At 38.8% G+C, this 14787-nt stretch overlaps 1 protein-coding gene across 1 annotated transcript in view; it reads right to left on the bottom strand.

Annotated features, from left to right (window-relative positions):
- FRMD3 (FERM domain containing 3) overlaps positions 1 to 14787 on the bottom strand; it is a 313236-nt gene that overhangs the window by 134656 nt on the left and 163793 nt on the right. The gene's annotated exons all lie outside the window — the stretch shown is intronic.

The raw sequence follows: 14787 nt of genomic DNA, 5'->3' as shown, positions 1-14787 counted from the left end.
TGTGAGTAAGTAATTATGGTTAAGAATAAACTGAAAATACTCTTTTCACGTGTGTAATGTTTTAAATGTCTACTAAGGCCATAATGGCTATGTTAGGACATAAATACTAAGTTGTTTGGATCTAACTCTTATTTAGATGGAACTGTTAAATATCCTTTTGACCTAGGGCACCATGAAATAATTACTAAGATACTGAAAGAGCCATAAACCAAGAAAGTTTGAGAACCTCTGAACTATGGTATCATACAATTAATGTGTCTTCTCTTTTTTTTAATAGCATCTTATTGTTTTATTTTTTAAAAATTAATTAATTAGTTAATTAATTTTGGCTGTGCCGGGTCTTAGTTGCGGCATGCGGGATCTTTAGTTGCAGCATGCGGACTTCATAGTTGTGGCATGTGGGCTTCATAGTTGCGGCATGCAGACTCTGAGTTGCAGCATGCATGCGGGATCTAGTTCCCTGACCAGGGATGGAACCTGGGCCCTCTGCATTGGCAGCACAGTGACTTACCCACCGGACCACCAGGGAAGTCCCTTAATGTGTTTTCTTTTAAAAAGTAGAAAGTACAAAACACTACCATATATTTTCAAAGAATACATAACAAGCATCTAAATGTATTTTCAAACATCTAAAATGCTACTAAATTGATCCAGTGAGGTGGGTAACTGCGAGAGAACAGGAATTTAGTGGTGTTGGTCAAAGAAAACCATGACTTCCATTTTATCTGTGATATTTTAACTTAAATTTTCACATGTATTCATGCATTACATAAATATTTAAAAATCAATTGAAAAGAAAAACCTAAGCTCTATCCAGAGAATAAAAGCGGATTTCATGTAATTTAGACTCAAGAGGAAGAATTTCATATATAACAGGCAGATGCCAAAGGCAGCCACGCACCCAGGGTTGACAGTGCCATCTGACTCGGGAGCCAGCCAGCCCTGGACTCAGATGCCAGCTCTGCCACTTACTAGTGAGTGGTGTGACCTCCATCAAGTTCCTCTGTTTCCTCACAGCATCATCGTGAGGTTTAAATGGGTTAATTCATTTAGAACAGAGCTTGGATCGTAGTGAAGGCTCAATAAACACCAGCTGCTCCCATCTTCCTCCCGTTCACTGAGACTCCTAAGTTGGTGCCAGGGTGGTGAGCCCACATTTGTCACTCTCTTCCTCTCTCCCTCCCCACCCCACCTGCCTTCTGCTCTACATGAACATATAATTCTCCTTCCTTCTTTCATTCTTCCTTTTAGAGTTAAGAGCTGGGCAATGAAGTTGAGTCTGGACTACACCAACAACTCCTGCTGAGAGTGTCTGTACAGATGGATTACACGCTCATGAGAAAATAACAACCATGGTGTGGTGTGCTTGGTAATTAGATATAAGGCTTAGAACATCTATCACATTGCTATTTTCCCCTTCAATTGCTACTTGGAATATATGATATCTTTTTAAGTCTGTTTCCTTGCTGAAAACTGATATTCCCAGAGAGAGGAAGAAAGGAAAACCTGCCAACCAAATATCTGAATTTGAGGCTGAAACTTTCCTTTCCTCAACTCTTATTTAGCATAAAAATTGCAAAGACTAAGGAAGCTAATACCCAATCATTGATTCTACTTACTGAGCTTCGGGAGAAAGATGAACCAGAGGACGCATCCTTAGCATGATTTGAAAGTATCAGGAAGGTGTCTGCAGGAGGGTGTGTGAAGGCTCAGCCCAGATCCCCTTTCCCTTTTGTCTGACTTTGTTTTTAGAAGGCTGCTCTCAGGTTACTGGAATCCATTTCGAGGTAGAGAATGAACCTTGCCACCTACCCCCACCCCAATCCCACAGGAGGTCAGCTCTTAACTAATAACTGACAGATGTGGGAGGATAAATACCTCTGCTCCCTTAGCTGGGACATCTCTAAGGCATGACCTACACGCTTCCTGAGCTCCTCTGTGGGACTGGGCCTAAGTTACTTTCTACTTGACTCTGCCCAGCTTCGCACACTTGCACACCCTCCTTCTCTTCCATGTCCAATCCCCCACTCTCCTAAAATCTTCTCTTGGGAGCATTTCCTAATAAAACTGGAATTTTTACGTCAGGTTCTGCTTTCTAGGAACTGAACCTAAGACAGTCTCCCTAACTCTCCACCAAAAACTGCCCTCCATGGTATTTAAAATTCTTCTATTCAACATTGATTCCTTTCACCTTAGGCTTGAGCCCTGGTAACTTGCACATTCCCTGTAAGGGGTCCCAATTTAGTACTGTTTTCAGTATTGACCACCTAGCCTGACTACAATTCAAGTCATTTCTTAGAACAAATATATTTTGATTGACAGTAGCTTGAAGAAAAAGAGGAAGAGTAGAAGATAGCTACACAAAAGAGGTGAAAAGTTGACAGGTGCCTAAATCCTCTAGGCCCTGATTTCCTTCTCTGTGATCTTGTGGGTTGGGGTTAGCAGATTCCAAAGCCCCTAAGATTTCTTTAGCTCTCACATTCCACATACTATGAAGTGAAGGATGAGAACATTGCCGACAAATATTTCTTTCTTTTTAATTTTGCTGCTGCATTTAGCCCTAAGAGATCATTTTTCTCTACCCCATCACAGAAATGATGCACTTCTTTCATACTTTCTAATTTTGGCTTGTCTGGGGAAAAAGAGTGTGGGTGTGAGTTAGTGATTTATGACTAAGTAGATTGATTTTCTATTTGGTAGCTGCTGAGATTAAAAAAAAAAAAAAAGCTCCCCAAAGTAAACAATATAACAGTTATCCTCAATGCTGGGCTTCTGTTGAAATTGATCCAGTCTATGATTACAGAATAAATTACACACCTCTCTGTTATCTTTCTCAAAACCCTTGGTTCCCTACACCAAAGTAATCGGTAGACTAAAGAAATGTGTTAAATAGCCAATGGGGCTTTAAACAAGAATGAATGTACCTTCCCAAACAGGAGATTGTTTTTCCCCTCAATAGTAACCAGATCCAAAATCTGACCAATTCCCATCATAGCCCTGAAAAGATGGCCTGATTCTCACATCTCACCTGGACAAAGCCCCAAAGTAACTCAGTCCCTGCATTAGCTAGCCAATTTATGCCATTTCTAGGCCCTTCAGCCTTTGCTGGGGAGAAAACAACTCCATCGAAATGAATGCAGCCTTAACAGTGTTCTGGATAATAAAGTTAGCCTAGGCCCTAGTTATTTCACTCCCAGGAACAATGGTTTCCACTCCAGTTTCAATAAAATCTACGGCAACAAAAATATCTGCAGATCAGGTATACTCAAAGTTATTGTCCGTTTGTAAGTCAATCTACGTAAGAAAACCTCCATGGCTTTGTTACGGTGTTTTTTACTCCTTCAGCCGTAACTGCTTTTGCTTTCTAGGTTCTTAAGGATGAGCAAAATAGAAGTAACTGCGAGGAGAAGAAACACTGCAGGGAACAGGAAAGCATAAGCACCTTTTTTTTCCATAAAGGACCAGATTGTAATTATTTTAAGCTTTGTGATCCATATGGTCTCTGTCAGGACTACTCAGCTCTGCCATTGGAACATAAAAGCAGCCACAAACACAGAAATGAATAGAAGTAGCTGTGTTCCAAAAAAACTTTATTTAGAAAAACAGATGAGGGCCATCCTGACCCTTGTGTGCCAACCTTTGCTCTACATCCAAGAAATCCATAATGCACACTTAAAGAAAAAGCTAGTAGTGGTCTGAAATACAATAGAGTTTGTAAAAAGTATTTGTTGCTGTGCATCTTAAAGTATAGTAAAATACCAAATGCAATCATAAGGGAAATTACGGGATTCCTTCATGCTTGTTACAATGGAATTTACCACTGTATAACATTTGCTGTCATGTCATATAAATTTAACAACACTACCAGCCAAATTTTTCTAAAGTCTAAGTTTTCCTACTCGCCAGACCCATGGATCTTTTCAAACTGTTTAAAGCATGGAATAGTAAAAAGATAAGTTATATATGTTGATAATATGGAGTAATGCATTTAAACAACCACCTATGGCGTAGATACTTTTAGTATCCCCATTTTACAGATAAAGAAATTGAGGCACAGGTTAAGGTCAAAGCCATACAAACAGCAAATGGCAGGGATAGGATTTGACCCCATCTTCCTGGTGTCAGTGCTCTTAGCACTTGAGCAGTAATGTCCTCTGATCTTCCCTCTTGATATTTGAAACTGCAGCTCATTCCTTTTCATTAATTCTGTAACTACCCATATGCTTCCAGAATGTCTCTCACTCCTCGTTCTGTTCTTTCTGCTCTGTATGTTCCTGGTCAGTCTCCACTGCAGGTTTCCCCTTCTGGACCATCCTTTAAAATATAGATGTTCTTCAGCTTTCAGATTCTCCTCTCCGTTTATACTCTCTCCCTCAGCACTGCAATCTATTTCTCAGGGCTTTAAAGTAGTAAGGACCCCATGGGCTCCAAAAATCTCCATCCGTGCCCTAAAACTTTTTCAGTAAGCTTCAGATCAATACTTTCAACTATACCCTAAACCTCTCTACCTCAACATCTCACAGTCATCCCAACTCAACATGTCCAAAACTTATCAACCCACTCTCTTTGTACAGTTTATCTGGTAAATGGTTCTACTTGTGCTTGGAACCCATGTAAGAAGTCCAGACACCCTGCTGGAAAGGTCATGTGGAGAGGCCCCAAAAACACATGCAGAGGGAAGGGGCCCCAAGCCCCACCTTCCAGTCATCCCCATCGAGGTACCAGGCATATGAATAAAGATGTCTTGGACAACCTCAGACCAGACCAGCCACCCACTGAGTGAGCCCAGTCAATCCCATGCAGAGCTGAAGAATCATGCAGCTGAGCCCTGCTCAAATTCCTGACCCACAAAATCCTGAAATATAATAAAATTGTGTTGCTTGAAGCCACTAAGTTTTGGGGAGACTTGTTACACAGCAATAGATAACTATAACTCTTCCTCCTTGTTACGGACTGAATGTGCCCCTGTACCACAAATCCACATGCTGAAGCCCTAACCCCAATGTGATAGCCCTGAAGGTAAGGCCTTTGGGAAGTAATAAGGTTTAAAAAGAAGTCACGAGAGTATGACCCACACGATGGGATTAGTGTCCTCGTAAGATGACAAAGAAAGACCAGAACTCTCTCTTGAGCTCCTCCCACCCACCACCCCGCCACGTGAGGACACAGGGAGGAGGCAGCCATCTGCAAGCCTAAAAGACAATTTTTGCCAGGAACCAAATCCATCAGCACCTTGCTCTTGGACCATCCAGCCTCTAGAACTGTGAGAAATAAATGTCCTGTTTAAGCACCTAGTCTACGATGTTTTCTTGTAGCAGCCCAAGCTGCCTAAGACACTCATCATTACCTCCATAACACACAATTACAAGTGAACTCTGAAAGGTACCTGCTGGAGCATGAATGAAAAAGAAATAGGTCTGCTTCATACTGTCATTTCCTAATCTCTACTGTTTTTGTTTCTCCAAGTGATACACTATACTCATACTTACATTCCAGCCTCTTCCCAGCTGGACTTAAAAACTGTCTTTAAAGTTATATTGAAACTTCCAAACCTGCTCGTCTCCATTCAGCTCTGATGTTCTTCCCTGCTGGAAGCCTCCAGTGAGTGCTTCTCTTTATAATGATGGCACTTAAACCTTACCTCTCTAATTAATTTCTACCTTCATCTGAACCAAACCCAGGAGGTTCCCACCACAAAGGAGAAAGATTGTCCTACATTGGATATCTTCCCATTTTTTCTAACTCAAACAGAGATAAAATGGCATTTCCCAGACTTACTTATTCTTTTGTCTGCCTTTTTAAAAAAGTTTTGGGACTTCCCCAGAGGTCCAGTGGTTAAGACTCCGCCTTCCAATGCAGTGGGTGTGGGTTTGATCCCTGGTCAGGGAACTAAGGTCCCACATGTCACAGGGTGTGGCCAAAAATTTTTTTTAAAAGTTTCAAGTGTACAACATAGTGGTTCAATAATTTTATACATTAAAAAAAATATCACCATGGTAAGTCTGGTTACCGTCACCATACAAACTTATGACAACATTATTGACTATATTCCCCATGATGTACATTATATCCCCATAATTTATTTATTTTATAATTAGAAGTTTGTACTTCTTAATCTCCCTCACTTATTTCACTCATTCCCCCACCCTTCTCCCCTCTGGCGACCACTAGTTTATTCTCTGTATCTGTGAGTCTGTTTTTGTTTTGTTTTGCTTTTTAGACTCTACAAATAAGTGAGATCAAGTACTATTTGTCTTCCTCTGACTAATTTCACTTAGCATAATACCTTCTAGACCCATCCATATCGTTGCAAATGGCAAGATTTCATTTTTTAATTTTTTTTTATATTTATACATATAATCACATCTTCTTTATCCATTCATCTATCGATGGACACTTAGGTTGATTTCATATCTTGGCTATTGTAAACAGTGCTGAAATGAACACTGGAATGTATATATCTTTTCAAATTAGTGTTTTTGTTTTCTCTGGGTAAATACCCACAAGTGAAATTGCTGAATCATATGGCAGTCTCACTTTTAACTTTTTGAGGAACCTCTATAGGGTTTTCCATAGTGGCTGCACCAATATACATTCCCACAACAGTGCACAAGCGTTCCTTTTTCTCCATTTTCTCACCGACACTTCGTATTTGTTGTCTTTTTGGTTACTGTTATTTTGACAGATGTGAGGTGATGCTTCATTCTGGTTTCAATTTGCATTTCCCTGATGATTAATGATGTTGAGCAGCTTTTCATGTGTCTGTTGGCCATCTGTATGTCTCCCTTGGAAAAATGTCTACTCAGGTCCTCTGCCCATGTTTTAATCTGGTTTGTTTTTCTGATGTTGAGTTGTATGAGTTCTTTGTATATCTTGGATATTATCCCCTTATCTGATATATCTTTGCAAACTTCTCCATTTCAGTAGGCTGCCTTTTCATTTTGTTGAGAGTATACTTCACTGTGCAAAAGTTTTTTAGTTTAACAATCCCATTTGTGCATTTTTGTTTTTGTTTCCCTTGCCTGAGGAGACTTATCCAAAAGATATTACTAAGATTGATGCCAAAGTGCATACTGCCTGTTTTTTCTTCTAGGAGTTTTATGGTTTCAGGTCTTACATTTAAGTCTTTAATCCATTTTGAGTTTATTTTTGTGTATGGTGTGAGAAAGTAGGACAGTTTGATTCTTTTGTGTAGCTGTCCAATTTTCTCATCACCATTTATTGAAGAGGCTGTCTTTTCCCCATTGTGTATCCTTGCCTCCTTTGTTATAGATTAATTGACCATCTAAGTGTGGGTTTATTTCTGGGATCTCTATTCTGTTCCATTGAACTTTGTGTCTGTTTCCATGCCAGTACCATACTGTTTTGATTATTATAGGTTTATAATATAGTTTGAAATCAGGAAGCATGATACCTCCAGCATTGTTCTTTCTCAAGATTGTTTTGGCTATTCAGGGTCTTTTGATTCCATACAAATTTCAGAATTATTTGTTCTAGTTCTGTGTAAAATGTAATTGGTATTTTGATAGGGATTGCATTGAATCTGTAGATTGCCTTGGGCAGAATGATCATTTTAACAAGGTTAATTCTTCCAATCCATGAGAACAGTATAACTTTCCATTTGTTTGTGTTGTCTTCAATTTCTTTTATCAATGTCTTATAGTTTTCTGAGTACAGGTTTTTTACCTCCTTAGTTAGATTTATTCCTGGGTATTTTATTCTTTTTGATGCAATTGTAAATGGGGTTGTTTTCTTAATTTCTCTTTCTGATAGTTTGTTGTTAGTATATAGTAACACAACAGATTTCTGTATGTTAATTTTGTATCCTTCAACTTTATGGAATTCATTTATTAGTTCTAATAGTTTTTTGGTGGTGAATTTGGGATTTTCTATGTACAGTAAGTCCCCTACATATGAACGAGTTCCACTCCAAGCATGTTCATAAGTCCAATTTGTTCATAAGTCCAACAAAGTTAGCCTAGGTTCCCAACCAGCACAATTGGCTATATAGTACTGTACTGCAATAGGTTTGTAATACTTTTCACACAAATAACACACAAAAAACAAACACAAAAAATTAATAAAATGTTTGTTTGGGTTTTTGTTGCGGTACGCGGGCCTCTCTCTGTTGTGGCCTCTTCCGTTGCAGAGCACAGGCTCCGGCCGTGCAGGCTCAGTGGCCATGGCTCACGGGCCCAGCCGCTCCGCGGCATGTGGGATCTTCCCGGACCAGGGCACTAACCCACGTTCCCTGCATCGACAGGCGGACTCCCAACCACTGCGCCACCAGGGAAGCCCTGTTTGTGTTTTTGATATTGAGGTACATGAGCTGCTTGTATATTTTGGAGATTATTCCTTTGTCAGTTGCTTCATTTGCAAATATTTTCTCCCATTCTGAGGGTTGTCTTTTTGTCTTGTTTATGGTTTCATTTGCTGTGCAAAAGCTTTTAAGTTTCATTAGCTCCCATTTGTTTATTTTTGTTTTTATTTTCATTTCTCTAGGAGGTGGGTCAAAAAGGATCTTGCTGTGATTTATGTCAAAGAGTGTTCTGCCTATGTTTTCCTCTAACAGTTTTATAGTGTCTGGCCTTACATTTAGGTCTTTAATCCATTTTGAGCTTATTTTTGTGTATGGTGTTAGGAAGTGTTCTAATTTCATTCCTTTACATGTAGCTGTCCAGTTTTCCCAGAACCACTTATTGAAGAGGCTGCCTTTTCTCCACTGTAGAATCTTGTCTCCTTTATCAAAGACAAGGAGACCATATGTGCGTGGGTTTACCTCTGGGCTTTCTATCCTGTTCCATTGATCTATATTTCTGTTTTTATGCCAGTACCATACTGTCTTGATTACTGTAGCTTTGTAGTATAGCCTGAAGTCAGGGATTCTGATTCCTCCAGCTCCATTTTTTCCCCTCAAGATTGCTTTGGCTATTCGAGGTCTTTTGTGTTTCCATACAAATTGTGAAAAAAATTTTTATAGTTCTGTGAAAAATGCCATTGGTAGTTTGTTGGGATTGCATTGAATCTGCAAATTGCTTTGGGTAGTATAGTCATTTTCACAACGTCGATTCTTCCAATCCAAGAACATGGTCTATCTCCATCTGTTTGTATCATCTTTAATTTCTGTCATCAATGTCTTATAGTTTTCTGCATACAGCTCTTTTGTCTCCTTAGGTAGGTTTATTCCTAGATATTTTATTCTTTTTGTTGCAGTGGTAAATGCGAGTGTTTCCTTAATTTCTCTTTCAGATTTTTCATCATTGGTGTATAGGAATGCAAGAGATTTCTGTGCATTAATTTTGTATCCTGCTACTTTACCAAATTCATTGATTAGCTCTATTAGTTTTCTGGTAGCATCTTTAGGTTTCTCTATGTATAGTATCATGTCATCTGCACAGTATCATGTCATCTGCAAACAGTGACAGTTTTACTACTTCTTTTCTGATTTGGATTCCTTTTATTTCTTTTTCTTCTCTCTTTGCTGTGGCTAAAACTTCCAAAACTATGTTGAATAATAGTGGTGAGAATGGGCAACCTTGTCTTGTTCCTGATCTGGGAGAAAACTGTTTCAGTTTTTCACCATTGAGAATGATGTTGGCTCTGGATGTGTCATATATAGCCTTTATTATGTGAGGTAGGTTCCCTCTATGCCTATTTTCTGGAGAGTTTTTATCATAAATGGGTGTTGAATTTTGTCGAAAGCTTTTTGTGCATCTATTGAGATGATCATATGGTTTTTCTCCTTCAATTTGTTAATATGGTGTATCACATTGATTGATTTGCATATATTGAAGAATCCTTGCATTCCTGGGGTATACTCCACTTGATCATGGTGTATGATCCTTTTAATGTGTTGTTGGATTCTGTTTGCTAGTAGTTTGTTGAGGATTTTTGCATCTATGTTCATCAGTGATACTGGCCTGTAATTTTCTTTTTTTGTGGTGTCTTTGTCTGGTTTTGGTATCAGGGTGATGCTGGCCTCATAGAATAAGTTCAGAAGCATTCCTTCCTCCTCAATTTCTTGGAATAGTTTGAGACGGATCGATGTTAAATGTTTGGTAGGATTCACCTCTGAAGCCATCTGGTCCTGGACTTCTATTTGTTGGGAGGTTTTTTTTAAATTACCGATTCAATTTCATTACTGGTAATTGGTCTGTTCATATTTTCTATTTCTTCCTGATTCAGTCTTGGAAAATTGTACATTTCTAGGAATTTTTCCATTTCTTCTAAGTTATCCATTTTGTTGGCATATAATTGTTCTTAGAAATCTCTTATGATCCTTTGTATTTCTGTGATGTCAGTTGTAACTTCTCTTCCTTTATTTCTGATTTTATTTATTTAGGCCCTTTCTCTTTTTTTCTTGATGAGTCTGGCTAAAGGTTTATCAATTATGTGTATCTTTTCAAAGAACCAGCTCTTAGTATAATTGATCTTTTTCATTGTCTTTCTAGTCTCTATTTCATTTACCTTTGCTCTGATCTTTATAATTTCTTTCCTTCTCCTAACTTTGGGTTTTGTTTGTTTTTCTTTTTCTAGTTCCTTTAGATGTAAGTTTAGATTGTTAGAGATTTTTCCTGTTTCCTGAGGTAGGTTAATATCACTATAAAATTCCCTCTTAGAACTGCTTTTCCTGCGTCCCACAGATTTTAGATCATTGTCTTTCCATTTTCATTTCTCTCATTTTTTAAATTTCCTTTTTAATTTCTTCACTGCCCCATTGGTTGTTTAGTGGCATATTGTTTAGCCTCCATGTGTTCGTGTTTTTTGGTTGTTTTCAGTTTTTCTCCTGTAGTTGATTTCTAGTCTTATAGCACTGTGGTCAGAAAAGGTGTCTGATATGATTTCCATCTTCTTAAGTTTATTGAGACTTGTTTTGTGGCCTAGCATATGATCTTTCCTTGAGAATGTTGCATGTGCACTTGAAAAAATGCGTATGCAGTTGCTTTTGGATGGAATGTTCTATATATATCTATTAAGTCCATTGGTCTCGAGTCTTGTTTAAGGCCAGTGTTTCCTTATTTTTTAAAACTTGGGGTATAGCTGTTTTACAATGTTGTGTTAGTTTCTGCTGTACAATGAAGTGAATCAGCCATATGTATACATATATCCCTTCCCTCTTGGACCTCCCTCCCAATCCCCCATCCCACCCTATCTAGGTCACCACAGAGCACCAAGTTGAGCTCCCTGTGCTATACAGCAGGTTCCCACTAGCTATCTGTTTTACACATGGTAGTGTACATATGTCAATGCCAATCTCCCAGTTCATCCCACCCCCCTCCCCACCATGTCCACACGTCTGTTCTCTACATCTGCATCTCTACTCCTGCCCTGCAAATAGGTGCATCTGTACCATTTTTCTAGATTCCACATATATGCATTAATATATGATATTTGTTTTTCTCTTTCTGACTTACTTCACTCTGTATGACACTCTATGTCCATCCACATCTCTACAAATGACCCAATTTTGTTCCTTTTTATGGCTCACTAATATTCCATTGTATATATGTGCCACATCTTCTTTATCTGTTCGTCTGTCAATGAACATTTAAGTTGCTTCCATGTCCTTGCTATTGTAAATAGTGCTGCAATGAACACTGGGATGCATGTGTCTTTTTGAATTATGGTTTTCTCAGGGTATATGCCCAGTAGTGGGATTGCTGGGTTATACAGTAGTTCTAGTTTTAGTTTTTTAAGGAATCTCCATACTGTTTTCCATAGTGGCTGTATCAATTTACATTCCCATCAGCAGTGCAAGAGGATCCCCTTTTCTCCATACCCTCTCCAACATTTATTGTTTGTAGATTTTTTGATGATGGCCATTCTGACCAGTGTGAGGTGATACCTCAGTGTAGCCAGTGTTTCCTTATTGATTTTCTGTCTGGATGATCTGTCCATTGATGTAAGTGGGGTTTTAAAGTCCTCTACTATTATTTTGTTACTGTCAATTTCTCCCTTTATGTCTGTTAATATTTGCTTTATGCATTTAGGTGCTCCTCTGTTGGGTACATATATATTTACCATTCTTATATCTTCTTCTTGGATTGATCCCTTGATCATTATGTAACATCTGTCTTTGTCTCTTCTTACAGTCTTTGTTTTAAAGTCGATTTTGTCTGATATAAGTCTTGCTACTCCAGCTTTCTTTTCATTTTCATGGAATACTTGTTTCCACACCCTTACTTTCAGTCTGTGTGTGTGTCTTTAGATCTAACGTGAGTCTCTTGTAGATAGCATATATATTGGTCTTATTTTTGCATCCATTCAGCCACACTGTGTCCTTCGATTGGAGCATTTAGTCCACTTACATTTAAAGTAATTATTGATAGGTATGTACTTATTACCATTTTGTTAATTGTTTTGGGTCTGTCTTTGTAGTTATCTTTTGTTCCTTTCTTCTTTTGCTCTTTTGTGATTTGTTGACTGTATCCAGGGTCCCCAACCCACGGGACATGGACTGGTACCAGTCCACAGCTCGTTAGGAACCGGGCCACACAGCAGGAGGTGAGTGGTGGGCAAACGAGCAGAGCTTCATCTGCCGCTCCCCATTGCTCGCATTACCACATGAACCATCCCCACGTCCCCGTCAGTGGAAAAATTGTCTTCCATGAAACTGGTCCCTATTATCAAAAAGGTTGGGGACTGCTGGACTATATTTAGTGTGATATTTGGATTCCTTTCTCTTTTTTGCATATGTATCTGTTAAAGATTTTTGGTTTGTGGTTACCATGAGGATACACACACACACACACGCACAATTTTTTAAAGTTGCTACTCTCCAAAGTTTGAATGCATTCTAACAACGCTGCATTTTTACTCCTCCCTCCATGTTTACTGTTTTTGACATCATATTTTACATCTTTTTGTTTTGTGTATCCCTTAACTACTTATTGTGGATATAAATGATTTTACTACTTTTGTCTTTTAACCTTCCTGCTAGCTTTAAAAGCGATTGATCTACTACCTATACTACATGTTTGTCTTTACTTATGAGATTTCTCCTTTCATATTTCTAGTTGTGGTCTTATCTGCTTAGAAAAGTCCCTTTAACATTTCTCATAATGCCAGTTTAGTGTTGCTGAACTCTTAGTTTTTGCCTGTCTGTAAAACAGAATAAGAACCTTGCTGGGTAGACCATTCTTGGCTGTAGGTTTTTTCTTTCAGCACTTTGAATATATCACGCCACTCCCTTTTGGCCTGCAAAATTTCTGCCAAAAAGTCAGCTCATAGTCTTATGGGAGTTGCCTTGTACACAACTAGTTGCTTTTCTCTTGCTGCTTTTAAGATTCCCTTTTTATAATTAAAATGGCAAAAGTTAAAGATAATGTGTATTGGTGTGGAATTCTTTGGGTTTCTTTTGGGGGGCTCTTCGTGATTCCTGGACCGAAATGTCTTTTTTCTTTCCCACATTAGGGAAATTTTCAGCTATTTTTTCTTCAAATAAATTTTCTGACCCTTTCTCTCTCATCCATCTGGGACCCCTAAAATACAAATATTAATATGCTTGATGCTGTCCCAGAGATCTCTTAAACTATCCTCATTTTTTAAAATTCTTCTTCTTTTTTTTTTTTCTGTTCAGCTTGGGTGATTTCCACTACTTTATCTTACAGCTCACTGATCTGTTCCCCTGTATCATCTAATCTACTGTCAATTCCTTCTAGTTTATTTTTTTAGTTATTGTGTTCTTTAGATTTTTTTGTGGTTCTTTATATTTTCTAACTCTGTTAAGTTTCTCACTGTGTTTATATTTTCTTCTCTCAAGTTTGTTGAGCATCTTTATGATCATCTTTGTGATCATTAACTTGAACTCTTTTTCAGGTAGATTGTTTATCTCTACTTTGCTTAGTTCTTCTTCTGGGGTTTTGTCTTATCCCTTCATTTGGAACATATTCCTCTGTCTCCATTTTGCCTAAGGTTGGTTACATTTCTCACCATTCTATCAGTGTCCTTGTGATAGAATGAGTTCTCCAAAATCGCTGCTGCCAGTGTCTATGTCCCTAGCAGGAGTCCCAATTGCCTCCTGCCTCTCCAGGAGGCTCTCCAATATCACGAAGGGGGTCTGACCAAGGATCCTTTCAAATGACTGCCTCTTCACTGGGACTTGGAGTGTATGAGATTTTGTGTGCACCCTTTAAGAGCAGAATCTGTTTCCTACATCCCTCTGGCTCTCCCATATGCAAGCCCTGCTTGTCTTCAAAGACAGATGTTCTGGGGGCCCATCTTCCTGGTGCAGGACCCCCAGGCTGGGCAGCCTGATGTGGGCCTCAGGCTCCTCACTTCATGGAGAAAACCTCTTAAATTGTGACTATCCTCCTGTTTGTGGGTCACTTTCCAGGTGTGTGACCATACTGTGTCTCCACCCCTCCTACCTGTCATGTTATGGTTCTTTCTTTATATCTTTAGCTGTGGAAGATCTTTTCTCCTAGTCCTCAGGTTGTTTTCATAGATAGCTGCCCTGTAAACAGTTGTAATTTTGGTATGCCCATGGAAGAAGGTGAGCTCAGGGTCTTCCTCCTCTGCCATATTCCCAGAAGTTCTCCCTTATGTTTGCCTTTTGACCTGAACAAGATAACCAATTCATGAGTTTGCTCCTCCCCACCACTAAAATTATAACATCTCAATTGGCTAAGTGACTTCCAGATTGCAATCTGTCTTTATCAGGCATCCCATTCCTTCCTAGGAGAGGACATCAGGTGTAGATAGAGTCAATGATGAGCAATAATTTTAGTTAAACACCAAGTTCTGCTTTCTTCTGAAAGAATATGACAATTTCCCCAAATCTGTCAG

The sequence above is a fragment of the Stenella coeruleoalba genome (assembly GCF_951394435.1).
Source record: "Stenella coeruleoalba genome assembly, chromosome: 7".
Taxonomy (NCBI): domain Eukaryota; kingdom Metazoa; phylum Chordata; class Mammalia; order Artiodactyla; family Delphinidae; genus Stenella; species Stenella coeruleoalba.
The sequence above is the reverse complement of the archived record's forward strand: the minus strand, read 5'-3'. Positions and strand labels throughout refer to the sequence as shown.